At 46.7% G+C, this 12,565-nt stretch overlaps 5 non-coding genes and 1 pseudogene across 5 annotated transcripts; all 6 read left to right on the top strand.

The window, feature by feature from the left end:
* Positions 1–2,099: 2,099 nt before the first annotated feature.
* On the top strand, positions 2,100–2,290 carry LOC130330638 (U2 spliceosomal RNA). The gene has a single exon (XR_008873759.1). It is a non-coding gene; the product is annotated as a U2 spliceosomal RNA (small nuclear RNA).
* A 2,107-nt stretch (positions 2,291–4,397) lies between these two features.
* LOC130330601 (U2 spliceosomal RNA) lies at positions 4,398–4,557 on the top strand (annotated as a pseudogene).
* Positions 4,558–5,251: 694 nt separating this feature from the next.
* On the top strand, positions 5,252–5,442 carry LOC130330595 (U2 spliceosomal RNA). Its single transcript, XR_008873725.1, has one exon. It is a non-coding gene; the product is annotated as a U2 spliceosomal RNA (small nuclear RNA).
* Positions 5,443–7,545: 2,103 nt separating this feature from the next.
* On the top strand, positions 7,546–7,736 carry LOC130330636 (U2 spliceosomal RNA). Its single transcript, XR_008873758.1, has one exon. It is a non-coding gene; the product is annotated as a U2 spliceosomal RNA (small nuclear RNA).
* A 2,103-nt stretch (positions 7,737–9,839) lies between these two features.
* Positions 9,840–10,030, top strand: LOC130330635 (U2 spliceosomal RNA). Its single transcript, XR_008873757.1, has one exon. It is a non-coding gene; the product is annotated as a U2 spliceosomal RNA (small nuclear RNA).
* Positions 10,031–12,115: 2,085 nt separating this feature from the next.
* LOC130330634 (U2 spliceosomal RNA) lies at positions 12,116–12,306 on the top strand. Its single transcript, XR_008873756.1, has one exon. It is a non-coding gene; the product is annotated as a U2 spliceosomal RNA (small nuclear RNA).
* The last annotated feature ends 259 nt before the right edge of the window (positions 12,307–12,565 follow it).

Below are 12,565 nucleotides of genomic sequence, written 5' to 3'. Positions count from 1 at the left end.
CCTTACAGGGTTAAAAAGAAAGATTCCTACTTTCATTGCTACCTGCTTGCTGGCTAGCCAGCTAGCCAGCCCTGTGGGCCTTGCTGCTGCTGCAGCCAAAAAACAAAAGGTGGTGCTGCTGCTGCTTCTGCTGCTTCTGCTTCTGCTTGTGTCTGGCCGCTGTTGGAGCGTCCAGGCACAGGACTTCTGCTGCTGCTGACTAAATGGCCTCCTTAATTGGATCATTTGAGTAGCCAGCACACCTGTGCAGGTAGGGCATGACATGATAGGCAGCTGCCTTGATAGCGGGTGGGTGCTGAATGTTCCTAATTGACAAAATAAGATTAATGCTTATGAAGAAATATAAAATCTCATCCCTTCCCCAATATCGCGCCACACCCCCTACCCCTTAATTCCCTGGTTGAACTTGATGGACATATGTCTTTTTTCGACCGTACTAACTATGTAACTATGTAACATAATTTGGGGGGGGGGGGGGGGGGACGTCTCCTGGCTGTTCACACAGGTGTGTCATTGCTGTACATTGACCATGCATTGCTTCTGTGGTATTGCAAAGGCAAAGACAAATGCTTCCAGCCATCCATTGCACTAATGGATTGGTCATCAGCTGGCTGTCTATGTCCCGCATCAATATAGACCAAAGTACAGAGGGTTAGGCTATGCTATTGTGCACCTACCTGATGCATCAGAAGGTGCGAGGCCCTTGCTAAATTCTGTGCACAGACTTTGAGATCTATACTTTAGACTGTATCTAAACCTGCTCCAACATGGACTGACATTCTGGCCTACTTTCAGCCGATGCGACTTGTCTGTCGCTGAACAGTCGCTTTTTATGTATTCAGCACCTATGTATAATGTTGTAAAAATGCTCTAGAAGCTAAAGTCGCAGAAATGTCACACATATTTGGCCTGCAACTTTCTGTGCGACAAATTCAGACAGGAAAAATCTGTATAAATCCTTAGAAAATTATCCCCCAGTGTCTCCATCTGCTGGCGGTATTGAATAAGCATTGCTGCACTGATGGGGTATGCATTAGACGAAAAAAAAGAAGAAAAAGAAGAATAATACGCCCAGAAAAGAGGCGAAAAGGAGAAAAACGTAAAAAAACGTGAAAAAAAAGTAAGAGGAAGAGAAGGGAAAAAAAGGTGGAAATGGGTTTAAAAGTGATTTCGGCGGAGAAATATATATATATATATATATATATATATATATATATATATATATACGCGCACACACACACATATATATAAACGTATTCTCCGTTGAGATATTGCAGCCGCTGCTGTGTCCAGGCCCAGGAGCCTTAGCACTGTGCTGTGATGTCACTCAATACCACTGACATCACTAGGTGTAAACAACATCTCTCCTTTGCTGTGTATGTGACTATGGAGCTGTTTGGTGATGTCGTCTATTATGGCCTTCATAGAAGCAACAGGAGATTGTTGCATCCATCTAGAACCCTCAGAACTACAGTGCTATGATGTCACTCACTTCCACAGGCCTTGCAGAGTGTAAACAACAACAACCCAGCTTTGTTGTGTATGTAACCATAGGGATTTGTGATGTCACCTAGAACCTTCACAGCAGCGACAGCTTTATGAGGAGCATCAGCACTGCTCTGCCTGAGCAGAACCATCACCGCCATAGGTTGTCAAATAACCCGGATTTAACCCACACAGGTAAGTCCAATGGGGTGCAGGCATGTCCTCTATGCTTACAGCTTCCCGTGGGTGTTGGTTTGATACCGTTTGGGGACAGACAAGGAGGCATCTGCAGGCAACAAAGGTAGGTGTGTGCTTGTGTGTGTGTTTCCTATGCAGATCCTAAGCCCAGTGTCACATGCAAGTAGGAGGAGTAAGAAGGGTTCCTGGCAAATCCGGGTTATGGATTGCATTTAAAAAGGCCCCGTGGGAGTGCAATGGGCCCCTGTCTTGCTGCTTAGCAATAATGGTATGGGTTTAGGTTCTGCTGTGTGTACTGGTGGTTGACTGCCCCCCAGCCCAGAGTGTGCATGGAAAATTGTCTGGCAGCCTCCCTGACAGCAAGCAGTGATAGTGCCCATGAAGGGCACCTTGTTGGGCCCGCCCCTTTCACGGTTATCGCTTCTCGGCCTTTTGGCTAAGATCAAGTGTAGTATCTGTTCTTATCAGTTTAATATCTGATACGTCCCCTATCTGGGGACCATATATTAAATGGATTTTTGAGAACGGGGGCCGATTTCGAAGCTTGCTTCCGTCGCCCTATGCATTGACCCGATATGGCAGTATCTTCGGGTACAGTGCACCACCCCCTTACAGGGTTAAAAAGAAAGATTCCTACTTTCATTGCTACCTGCTTGCTGGCTAGCCAGCTAGCCAGCCCTGTGGGCCTTGCTGCTGCTGCAGCCAAAAAACAAAAGGTGGTGCTGCTGCTGCTTCTGCTGCTTCTGCTTCTGCTTGTGTCTGGCCGCTGTTGGAGCGTCCAGGCACAGGACTTCTGCTGCTGCTGACTAAATGGCCTCCTTAATTGGATCATTTGAGTAGCCAGCACACCTGTGCAGGTAGGGCATGACATGATAGGCAGCTGCCTTGATAGCGGGTGGGTGCTGAATGTTCCTAATTGACAAAATAAGATTAATGCTTATGAAGAAATATAAAATCTCATCCCTTCCCCAATATCGCGCCACACCCCTACCCCTTAATTCCCTGGTTGAACTTGATGGACATATGTCTTTTTTCGACCGTACTAACTATGTAACTATGTAACATAACATGGGGGGGGGGGGGGGGGGTCTCCTGGCTGTTCACACAGGTGTGTCATTGCTGTACATTGACCATGCATTGCTTCTGTGGTATTGCAAAGGCAAAGACAAATGCTTCCAGCCATCCATTGCACTAATGGATTGGTCATCAGCTGGCTGTCTATGTCCCGCATCAATATAGACCAAAGTACAGAGGGTTAGGCTATGCTATTGTGCACCTACCTGATGCATCAGAAGGTGCGAGGCCCTTGCTAAATTCTGTGCACAGACTTTGAGATCTATACTTTAGACTGTATCTAAACCTGCTCCAACATGGACTGACATTCTGGCCTACTTTCAGCCGATGCGACTTGTCTGTCGCTGAACAGTCGCTTTTTATGTATTCAGCACCTATGTATAATGTTGTAAAAATGCTCTAGAAGCTAAAGTCGCAGAAATGTCACACATATTTGGCCTGCAACTTTCTGTGCGACAAATTCAGACAGGAAAAATCAGTATAAATCCTTAGAAAATTATCCCCCAGTGTCTCCATCTGCTGGCGGTATTGAATAAGCATTGCTGCACTGATGGGGTATGCATTAGACGAAAAAAAAGAAGAAAAAGAAGAATAATACGCCCAGAAAAGAGGCGAAAAGGAGAAAAACGTAAAAAAACTTGAAAAAAAAGTAAGAGGAAGAGAAGGGAAAAAAAGGTGGAAATGGGTTTAAAAGTGATTTCGGCGGAGAAATATATATATATATATATATATATATATATATATATATATATATATATATATATACGCGCACACACACACACATATATATAAACGTATTCTCCGTTGAGATATTGCAGCCGCTGCTGTGTCCAGGCCCAGGAGCCTTAGCACTGTGCTGTGATGTCACTCAATACCACTGACATCACTAGGTGTAAACAACATCTCTCCTTTGCTGTGTATGTGACTATGGAGCTGTTTGGTGATGTCGTCTATTATGGCCTTCATAGAAGCAACAGGAGATTGTTGCATCCATCTAGAACCCTCAGAACTACAGTGCTATGATGTCACTCACTTCCACAGGCCTTGCAGAGTGTAAACAACAACAACCCAGCTTTGTTGTGTATGTAACCATAGGGATTTGTGATGTCACCTAGAACCTTCACAGCAGCGACAGCTTTATGAGGAGCATCAGCACTGCTCTGCCTGAGCAGAACCATCACCGCCATAGGTTGTCAAATAACCCGGATTTAACCCACACAGGTAAGTCCAATGGGGTGCAGGCATGTCCTCTATGCTTACAGCTTCCCGTGGGTGTTGGTTTGATACCGTTTGGGGACAGCCAAGGAGGCATCTGCAGGCAACAAAGGTAGGTGTGTGCTTGTGTGTGTGTTTCCTATGCAGATCCTAAGCCCAGTGTCACATGCAAGTAGGAGGAGTAAGAAGGGTTCCTGGCAAATCCGGGTTATGGATTGCATTTAAAAAGGCCCCGTGGGAGTGCAATGGGCCCCTGTCTTGCTGCTTAGCAATAATGGTATGGGTTTAGGTTCTGCTGTGTGTACTGGTGGTTGACTGCCCCCCAGCCCAGAGTGTGCATGGAAAATTGTCTGGCAGCCTCCCTGACAGCAAGCAGTGATAGTGCCCATGAAGGGCACCTTGTTGGGCCCGCCCCTTTCACGGTTATCGCTTCTCGGCCTTTTGGCTAAGATCAAGTGTAGTATCTGTTCTTATCAGTTTTCATGCTGGTGGGGATGGGTGCTGCATGGAGGATGCAGGTGTACCAGGGCTTTCCGGGGCTGGTTCTGAGGAATCAGCTCGACGGCTGCCCCGATGTGACCTGTTCCCTCCGGGTCTCGCCATGAGGCTGAGAGGGTCTAGAGCCGAGGTACTTTTGTGCCTCGGGGAGTGGTGACCCCGAGGTGCCGAAACTCACTGGGAGAATAGGCTCACTGAGTTGAAGCACGGGCACCATAATCTCTTCACCTTGTGGCACTCACCTCTTGATTCCCGGCCTTCTGGCTAGGATCAGAGAAATTTTTATAGATCCGGCCGGATGTCCGGGCAGTATATCTGCACACATTCACTTATTTATTTCTTTTTTTGTCTCACTGTGTCACTTTTTGCGTGTTGTGTGTTCACAGGATTTGTCAGGATGCGGTAGCCCTTCTGGGTGTCCCTCCTGGCGGTCTAGGGGAGGTGTGTGTGGCCATTAGGTTCCGCACCTCCCTGCAAACACCCCGGGTACTCCTGCTTTGGCAGGGTACCTACCGTAATCGGCTCTGCGGGCAGATACCTTGGCTAACGCCAAGGGGGATGCCGGGAGCATTTGTGGTCCCCTAGTAGCTTCGGCGAAAAGGGACATCGAACCTGGAACCTCGCAGGTACCTTTTGGTCCGGAGGCGAAGGGTAAGGTTTGTTGGGGGGCCTCTCTCCTATCGGAGAAGGGCTTGCGATAGACCGCATCCTTTGTGCACGTTTTTTTAGTGTAACACGTTTGCACTTTTTCTTGCACTTTGGGTGAATCGAAAGCACGTTCCTCGGCTTTAGATAAAAAAAAAAAAAAAAAAAAAAAAATCTGTTCTTATCAGTTTAATATCTGATACGTCCCCTATCTGGGGACCATATATTAAATGGATTTTTGAGAACGGGGGCCGATTTCGAAGCTTGCTTCCGTCGCCCTATGCATTGACCCGATATGGCAGTATCTTCGGGTACAGTGCACCACCCCCTTACAGGGTTAAAAAGAAAGATTCCTACTTTCATTGCTACCTGCTTGCTGGCTAGCCAGCTAGCCAGCCCTGTGGGCCTTGCTGCTGCTGCAGCCAAAAAACAAAAGGTGGTGCTGCTGCTGCTTCTGCTGCTTCTGCTTCTGCTTGTGTCTGGCCGCTGTTGGAGCGTCCAGGCACAGGACTTCTGCTGCTGCTGACTAAATGGCCTCCTTAATTGGATCATTTGAGTAGCCAGCACACCTGTGCAGGTAGGGCATGACATGATAGGCAGCTGCCTTGATAGCGGGTGGGTGCTGAATGTTCCTAATTGACAAAATAAGATTAATGCTTATGAAGAAATATAAAATCTCATCCCTTCCCCAATATCGCGCCACACCCCTACCCCTTAATTCCCTGGTTGAACTTGATGGACATATGTCTTTTTTCGACCGTACTAACTATGTAACTATGTAACATAACATGGGGGGGGGGGGGGGGGGGGGGTCTCCTGGCTGTTCACACAGGTGTGTCATTGCTGTACATTGACCATGCATTGCTTCTGTGGTATTGCAAAGGCAAAGACAAATGCTTCCAGCCATCCATTGCACTAATGGATTGGTCATCAGCTGGCTGTCTATGTCCCGCATCAATATAGACCAAAGTACAGAGGGTTAGGCTATGCTATTGTGCACCTACCTGATGCATCAGAAGGTGCGAGGCCCTTGCTAAATTCTGTGCACAGACTTTGAGATCTATACTTTAGACTGTATCTAAACCTGCTCCAACATGGACTGACATTCTGGCCTACTTTCAGCCGATGCGACTTGTCTGTCGCTGAACAGTCGCTTTTTATGTATTCAGCACCTATGTATAATGTTGTAAAAATGCTCTAGAAGCTAAAGTCGCAGAAATGTCACACATATTTGGCCTGCAACTTTCTGTGCGACAAATTCAGACAGGAAAAATCAGTATAAATCCTTAGAAAATTATCCCCCAGTGTCTCCATCTGCTGGCGGTATTGAATAAGCATTGCTGCACTGATGGGGTATGCATTAGACGAAAAAAAAGAAGAAAAAGAAGAATAATACGCCCAGAAAAGAGGCGAAAAGGAGAAAAACGTAAAAAAACTTGAAAAAAAAGTAAGAGGAAGAGAAGGGAAAAAAAGGTGGAAATGGGTTTAAAAGTGATTTCGGCGGAGAAATATATATATATATATATATATATATATATATATATATATATATATATACGCGCACACACACACATATATATAAACGTATTCTCCGTTGAGATATTGCAGCCGCTGCTGTGTCCAGGCCCAGGAGCCTTAGCACTGTGCTGTGATGTCACTCAATACCACTGACATCACTAGGTGTAAACAACATCTCTCCTTTGCTGTGTATGTGACTATGGAGCTGTTTGGTGATGTCGTCTATTATGGCCTTCATAGAAGCAACAGGAGATTGTTGCATCCATCTAGAACCCTCAGAACTACAGTGCTATGATGTCACTCACTTCCACAGGCCTTGCAGAGTGTAAACAACAACAACCCAGCTTTGTTGTGTATGTAACCATAGGGATTTGTGATGTCACCTAGAACCTTCACAGCAGCGACAGCTTTATGAGGAGCATCAGCACTGCTCTGCCTGAGCAGAACCATCACCGCCATAGGTTGTCAAATAACCCGGATTTAACCCACACAGGTAAGTCCAATGGGGTGCAGGCATGTCCTCTATGCTTACAGCTTCCCGTGGGTGTTGGTTTGATACCGTTTGGGGACAGCCAAGGAGGCATCTGCAGGCAACAAAGGTAGGTGTGTGCTTGTGTGTGTGTTTCCTATGCAGATCCTAAGCCCAGTGTCACATGCAAGTAGGAGGAGTAAGAAGGGTTCCTGGCAAATCCGGGTTATGGATTGCATTTAAAAAGGCCCCGTGGGAGTGCAATGGGCCCCTGTCTTGCTGCTTAGCAATAATGGTATGGGTTTAGGTTCTGCTGTGTGTACTGGTGGTTGACTGCCCCCCAGCCCAGAGTGTGCATGGAAAATTGTCTGGCAGCCTCCCTGACAGCAAGCAGTGATAGTGCCCATGAAGGGCACCTTGTTGGGCCCGCCCCTTTCACGGTTATCGCTTCTCGGCCTTTTGGCTAAGATCAAGTGTAGTATCTGTTCTTATCAGTTTAATATCTGATACGTCCCCTATCTGGGGACCATATATTAAATGGATTTTTGAGAACGGGGGCCGATTTCGAAGCTTGCTTCCGTCGCCCTATGCATTGACCCGATATGGCAGTATCTTCGGGTACAGTGCACCACCCCCTTACAGGGTTAAAAAGAAAGATTCCTACTTTCATTGCTACCTGCTTGCTGGCTAGCCAGCTAGCCAGCCCTGTGGGCCTTGCTGCTGCTGCAGCCAAAAAACAAAAGGTGGTGCTGCTGCTGCTTCTGCTGCTTCTGCTTCTGCTTGTGTCTGGCCGCTGTTGGAGCGTCCAGGCACAGGACTTCTGCTGCTGCTGACTAAATGGCCTCCTTAATTGGATCATTTGAGTAGCCAGCACACCTGTGCAGGTAGGGCATGACATGATAGGCAGCTGCCTTGATAGCGGGTGGGTGCTGAATGTTCCTAATTGACAAAATAAGATTAATGCTTATGAAGAAATATAAAATCTCATCCCTTCCCCAATATCGCGCCACACCCCTACCCCTTAATTCCCTGGTTGAACTTGATGGACATATGTCTTTTTTCGACCGTACTAACTATGTAACTATGTAACATAATTTGGGGGGGGGGGGGGGGGGGACGTCTCCTGGCTGTTCACACAGGTGTGTCATTGCTGTACATTGACCATGCATTGCTTCTGTGGTATTGCAAAGGCAAAGACAAATGCTTCCAGCCATCCATTGCACTAATGGATTGGTCATCAGCTGGCTGTCTATGTCCCGCATCAATATAGACCAAAGTACAGAGGGTTAGGCTATGCTATTGTGCACCTACCTGATGCATCAGAAGGTGCGAGGCCCTTGCTAAATTCTGTGCACAGACTTTGAGATCTATACTTTAGACTGTATCTAAACCTGCTCCAACATGGACTGACATTCTGGCCTACTTTCAGCCGATGCGACTTGTCTGTCGCTGAACAGTCGCTTTTTATGTATTCAGCACCTATGTATAATGTTGTAAAAATGCTCTAGAAGCTAAAGTCGCAGAAATGTCACACATATTTGGCCTGCAACTTTCTGTGCGACAAATTCAGACAGGAAAAATCTGTATAAATCCTTAGAAAATTATCCCCCAGTGTCTCCATCTGCTGGCGGTATTGAATAAGCATTGCTGCACTGATGGGGTATGCATTAGACGAAAAAAAAGAAGAAAAAGAAGAATAATACGCCCAGAAAAGAGGCGAAAAGGAGAAAAACGTAAAAAAACGTGAAAAAAAAGTAAGAGGAAGAGAAGGGAAAAAAAGGTGGAAATGGGTTTAAAAGTGATTTCGGCGGAGAAATATATATATATATATATATATATATATATATATATATATATATATATACGCGCACACACACACATATATATAAACGTATTCTCCGTTGAGATATTGCAGCCGCTGCTGTGTCCAGGCCCAGGAGCCTTAGCACTGTGCTGTGATGTCACTCAATACCACTGACATCACTAGGTGTAAACAACATCTCTCCTTTGCTGTGTATGTGACTATGGAGCTGTTTGGTGATGTCGTCTATTATGGCCTTCATAGAAGCAACAGGAGATTGTTGCATCCATCTAGAACCCTCAGAACTACAGTGCTATGATGTCACTCACTTCCACAGGCCTTGCAGAGTGTAAACAACAACAACCCAGCTTTGTTGTGTATGTAACCATAGGGATTTGTGATGTCACCTAGAACCTTCACAGCAGCGACAGCTTTATGAGGAGCATCAGCACTGCTCTGCCTGAGCAGAACCATCACCGCCATAGGTTGTCAAATAACCCGGATTTAACCCACACAGGTAAGTCCAATGGGGTGCAGGCATGTCCTCTATGCTTACAGCTTCCCGTGGGTGTTGGTTTGATACCGTTTGGGGACAGCCAAGGAGGCATCTGCAGGCAACAAAGGTAGGTGTGTGCTTGTGTGTGTGTTTCCTATGCAGATCCTAAGCCCAGTGTCACATGCAAGTAGGAGGAGTAAGAAGGGTTCCTGGCAAATCCGGGTTATGGATTGCATTTAAAAAGGCCCCGTGGGAGTGCAATGGGCCCCTGTCTTGCTGCTTAGCAATAATGGTATGGGTTTAGGTTCTGCTGTGTGTACTGGTGGTTGACTGCCCCCCAGCCCAGAGTGTGCATGGAAAATTGTCTGGCAGCCTCCCTGACAGCAAGCAGTGATAGTGCCCATGAAGGGCACCTTGTTGGGCCCGCCCCTTTCACGGTTATCGCTTCTCGGCCTTTTGGCTAAGATCAAGTGTAGTATCTGTTCTTATCAGTTTAATATCTGATACGTCCCCTATCTGGGGACCATATATTAAATGGATTTTTGAGAACGGGGGCCGATTTCGAAGCTTGCTTCCGTCGCCCTATGCATTGACCCGATATGGCAGTATCTTCGGGTACAGTGCACCACCCCCTTACAGGGTTAAAAAGAAAGATTCCTACTTTCATTGCTACCTGCTTGCTGGCTAGCCAGCTAGCCAGCCCTGTGGGCCTTGCTGCTGCTGCTGCAGCCAAAAAACAAAAGGTGGTGCTGCTGCTGCTTCTGCTGCTTCTGCTTCTGCTTGTGTCTGGCCGCTGTTGGAGCGTCCAGGCACAGGACTTCTGCTGCTGCTGACTAAATGGCCTCCTTAATTGGATCATTTGAGTAGCCAGCACACCTGTGCAGGTAGGGCATGACATGATAGGCAGCTGCCTTGATAGCGGGTGGGTGCTGAATGTTCCTAATTGACAAAATAAGATTAATGCTTATGAAGAAATATAAAATCTCATCCCTTCCCCAATATCGCGCCACACCCCTACCCCTTAATTCCCTGGTTGAACTTGATGGACATATGTCTTTTTTCGACCGTACTAACTATGTAACTATGTAACATAACATGGGGGGGGGGGGGGGTCTCCTGGCTGTTCACACAGGTGTGTCATTGCTGTACATTGACCATGCATTGCTTCTGTGGTATTGCAAAGGCAAAGACAAATGCTTCCAGCCATCCATTGCACTAATGGATTGGTCATCAGCTGGCTGTCTATGTCCCGCATCAATATAGACCAAAGTACAGAGGGTTAGGCTATGCTATTGTGCACCTACCTGATGCATCAGAAGGTGCGAGGCCCTTGCTAAATTCTGTGCACAGACTTTGAGATCTATACTTTAGACTGTATCTAAACCTGCTCCAACATGGACTGACATTCTGGCCTACTTTCAGCCGATGCGACTTGTCTGTCGCTGAACAGTCGCTTTTTATGTATTCAGCACCTATGTATAATGTTGTAAAAATGCTCTAGAAGCTAAAGTCGCAGAAATGTCACACATATTTGGCCTGCAACTTTCTGTGCGACAAATTCAGACAGGAAAAATCAGTATAAATCCTTAGAAAATTATCCCCCAGTGTCTCCATCTGCTGGCGGTATTGAATAAGCATTGCTGCACTGATGGGGTATGCATTAGACGAAAAAAAAGAAGAAAAAGAAGAATAATACGCCCATAAAAGAGGCGAAAAGGAGAAAAACGTAAAAAAACGTGAAAAAAAAGTAAGAGGAAGAGAAGGGAAAAAAAGGTGGAAATGGGTTTAAAAGTGATTTCGGCGGAGAAATATATATATATATATATATATATATATATATATACGCGCACGCACACACATAGATATAAACGTATTCTCCGTTGAGATATTGCAGCCGCTGCTGTGTCCAGGCCCAGGAGCCTTAGCACTGTGCTGTGATGTCACTCAATACCACTGACATCACTAGGTGTAAACAACATCTCTCCTTTGCTGTGTATGTGACTATGGAGCTGTTTGGTGATGTCGTCTATTATGGCCTTCATAGAAGCAACAGGAGATTGTTGCATCCATCTAGAACCCTCAGAACTACAGTGCTATGATGTCACTCACTTCCACAGGCCTTGCAGAGTGTAAACAACAACAACCCAGCTTTGTTGTGTATGTAACCATAGGGATTTGTGATGTCACCTAGAACCTTCACAGCAGCGACAGCTTTATGAGGAGCATCAGCACTGCTCTGCCTGAGCAGAACCATCACCGCCATAGGTTGTCAAATAACCCGGATTTAACCCACACAGGTAAGTCCAATGGGGTGCAGGCATTTCCTCTATGCTTACAGCTTCCCGTGGGTGTTGGTTTGATACCGTTTGGGGACAGCCAAGGAGGCATCTGCAGGCAACAAAGGTAGGTGTGTGCTTGTGTGTGTGTTTCCTATGCAGATCCTAAGCCCAGTGTCACATGCAAGTAGGAGGAGTAAGAAGGGTTCCTGGCAAATCCGGGTTATGGATTGCATTTAAAAAGGCCCCGTGGGAGTGCAATGGGCCCCTGTCTTGCTGCTTAGCAATAATGGTATGGGTTTAGGTTCTGCTGTGTGTACTGGTGGTTGACTGCCCCCCAGCCCAGAGTGTGCATGGAAAATTGTCTGGCAGCCTCCCTGACAGCAAGCAGTGATAGTGCCCATGAAGGGCACCTTGTTGGGCCCGCCCCTTTCACGGTTATCGCTTCTCGGCCTTTTGGCTAAGATCAAGTGTAGTATCTGTTCTTATCAGTTTAATATCTGATACGTCCCCTATCTGGGGACCATATATTAAATGGATTTTTGAGAACGGGGGCCGATTTCGAAGCTTGCTTCCGTCGCCCTATGCATTGACCCGATATGGCAGTATCTTCGGGTACAGTGCACCACCCCCTTACAGGGTTAAAAAGAAAGATTCCTACTTTCATTGCTACCTGCTTGCTGGCTAGCCAGCTAGCCAGCCCTGTGGGCCTTGCTGCTGCTGCTGCAGCCAAAAAACAAAAGGTGGTGCTGCTGCTGCTTCTGCTGCTTCTGCTTGTGTCTGGCCGCTGTTGGAGCGTCCAGGCACAGGACTTCTGCTGCTGCTGACTAAATGGCCTCCTTAATTGGATCATTTGAGTAGCCAGCACACCTGTGCAGGTAGGGCATGAC

The sequence above is a fragment of the Hyla sarda genome, unplaced genomic scaffold (genome assembly GCF_029499605.1).
Source record: "Hyla sarda isolate aHylSar1 unplaced genomic scaffold, aHylSar1.hap1 scaffold_336, whole genome shotgun sequence".
Lineage (NCBI taxonomy): Eukaryota > Metazoa > Chordata > Amphibia > Anura > Hylidae > Hyla > Hyla sarda.
Note: the sequence above shows the minus strand (reverse complement) of the source record. Positions and strands in the feature narration are given on the sequence as shown.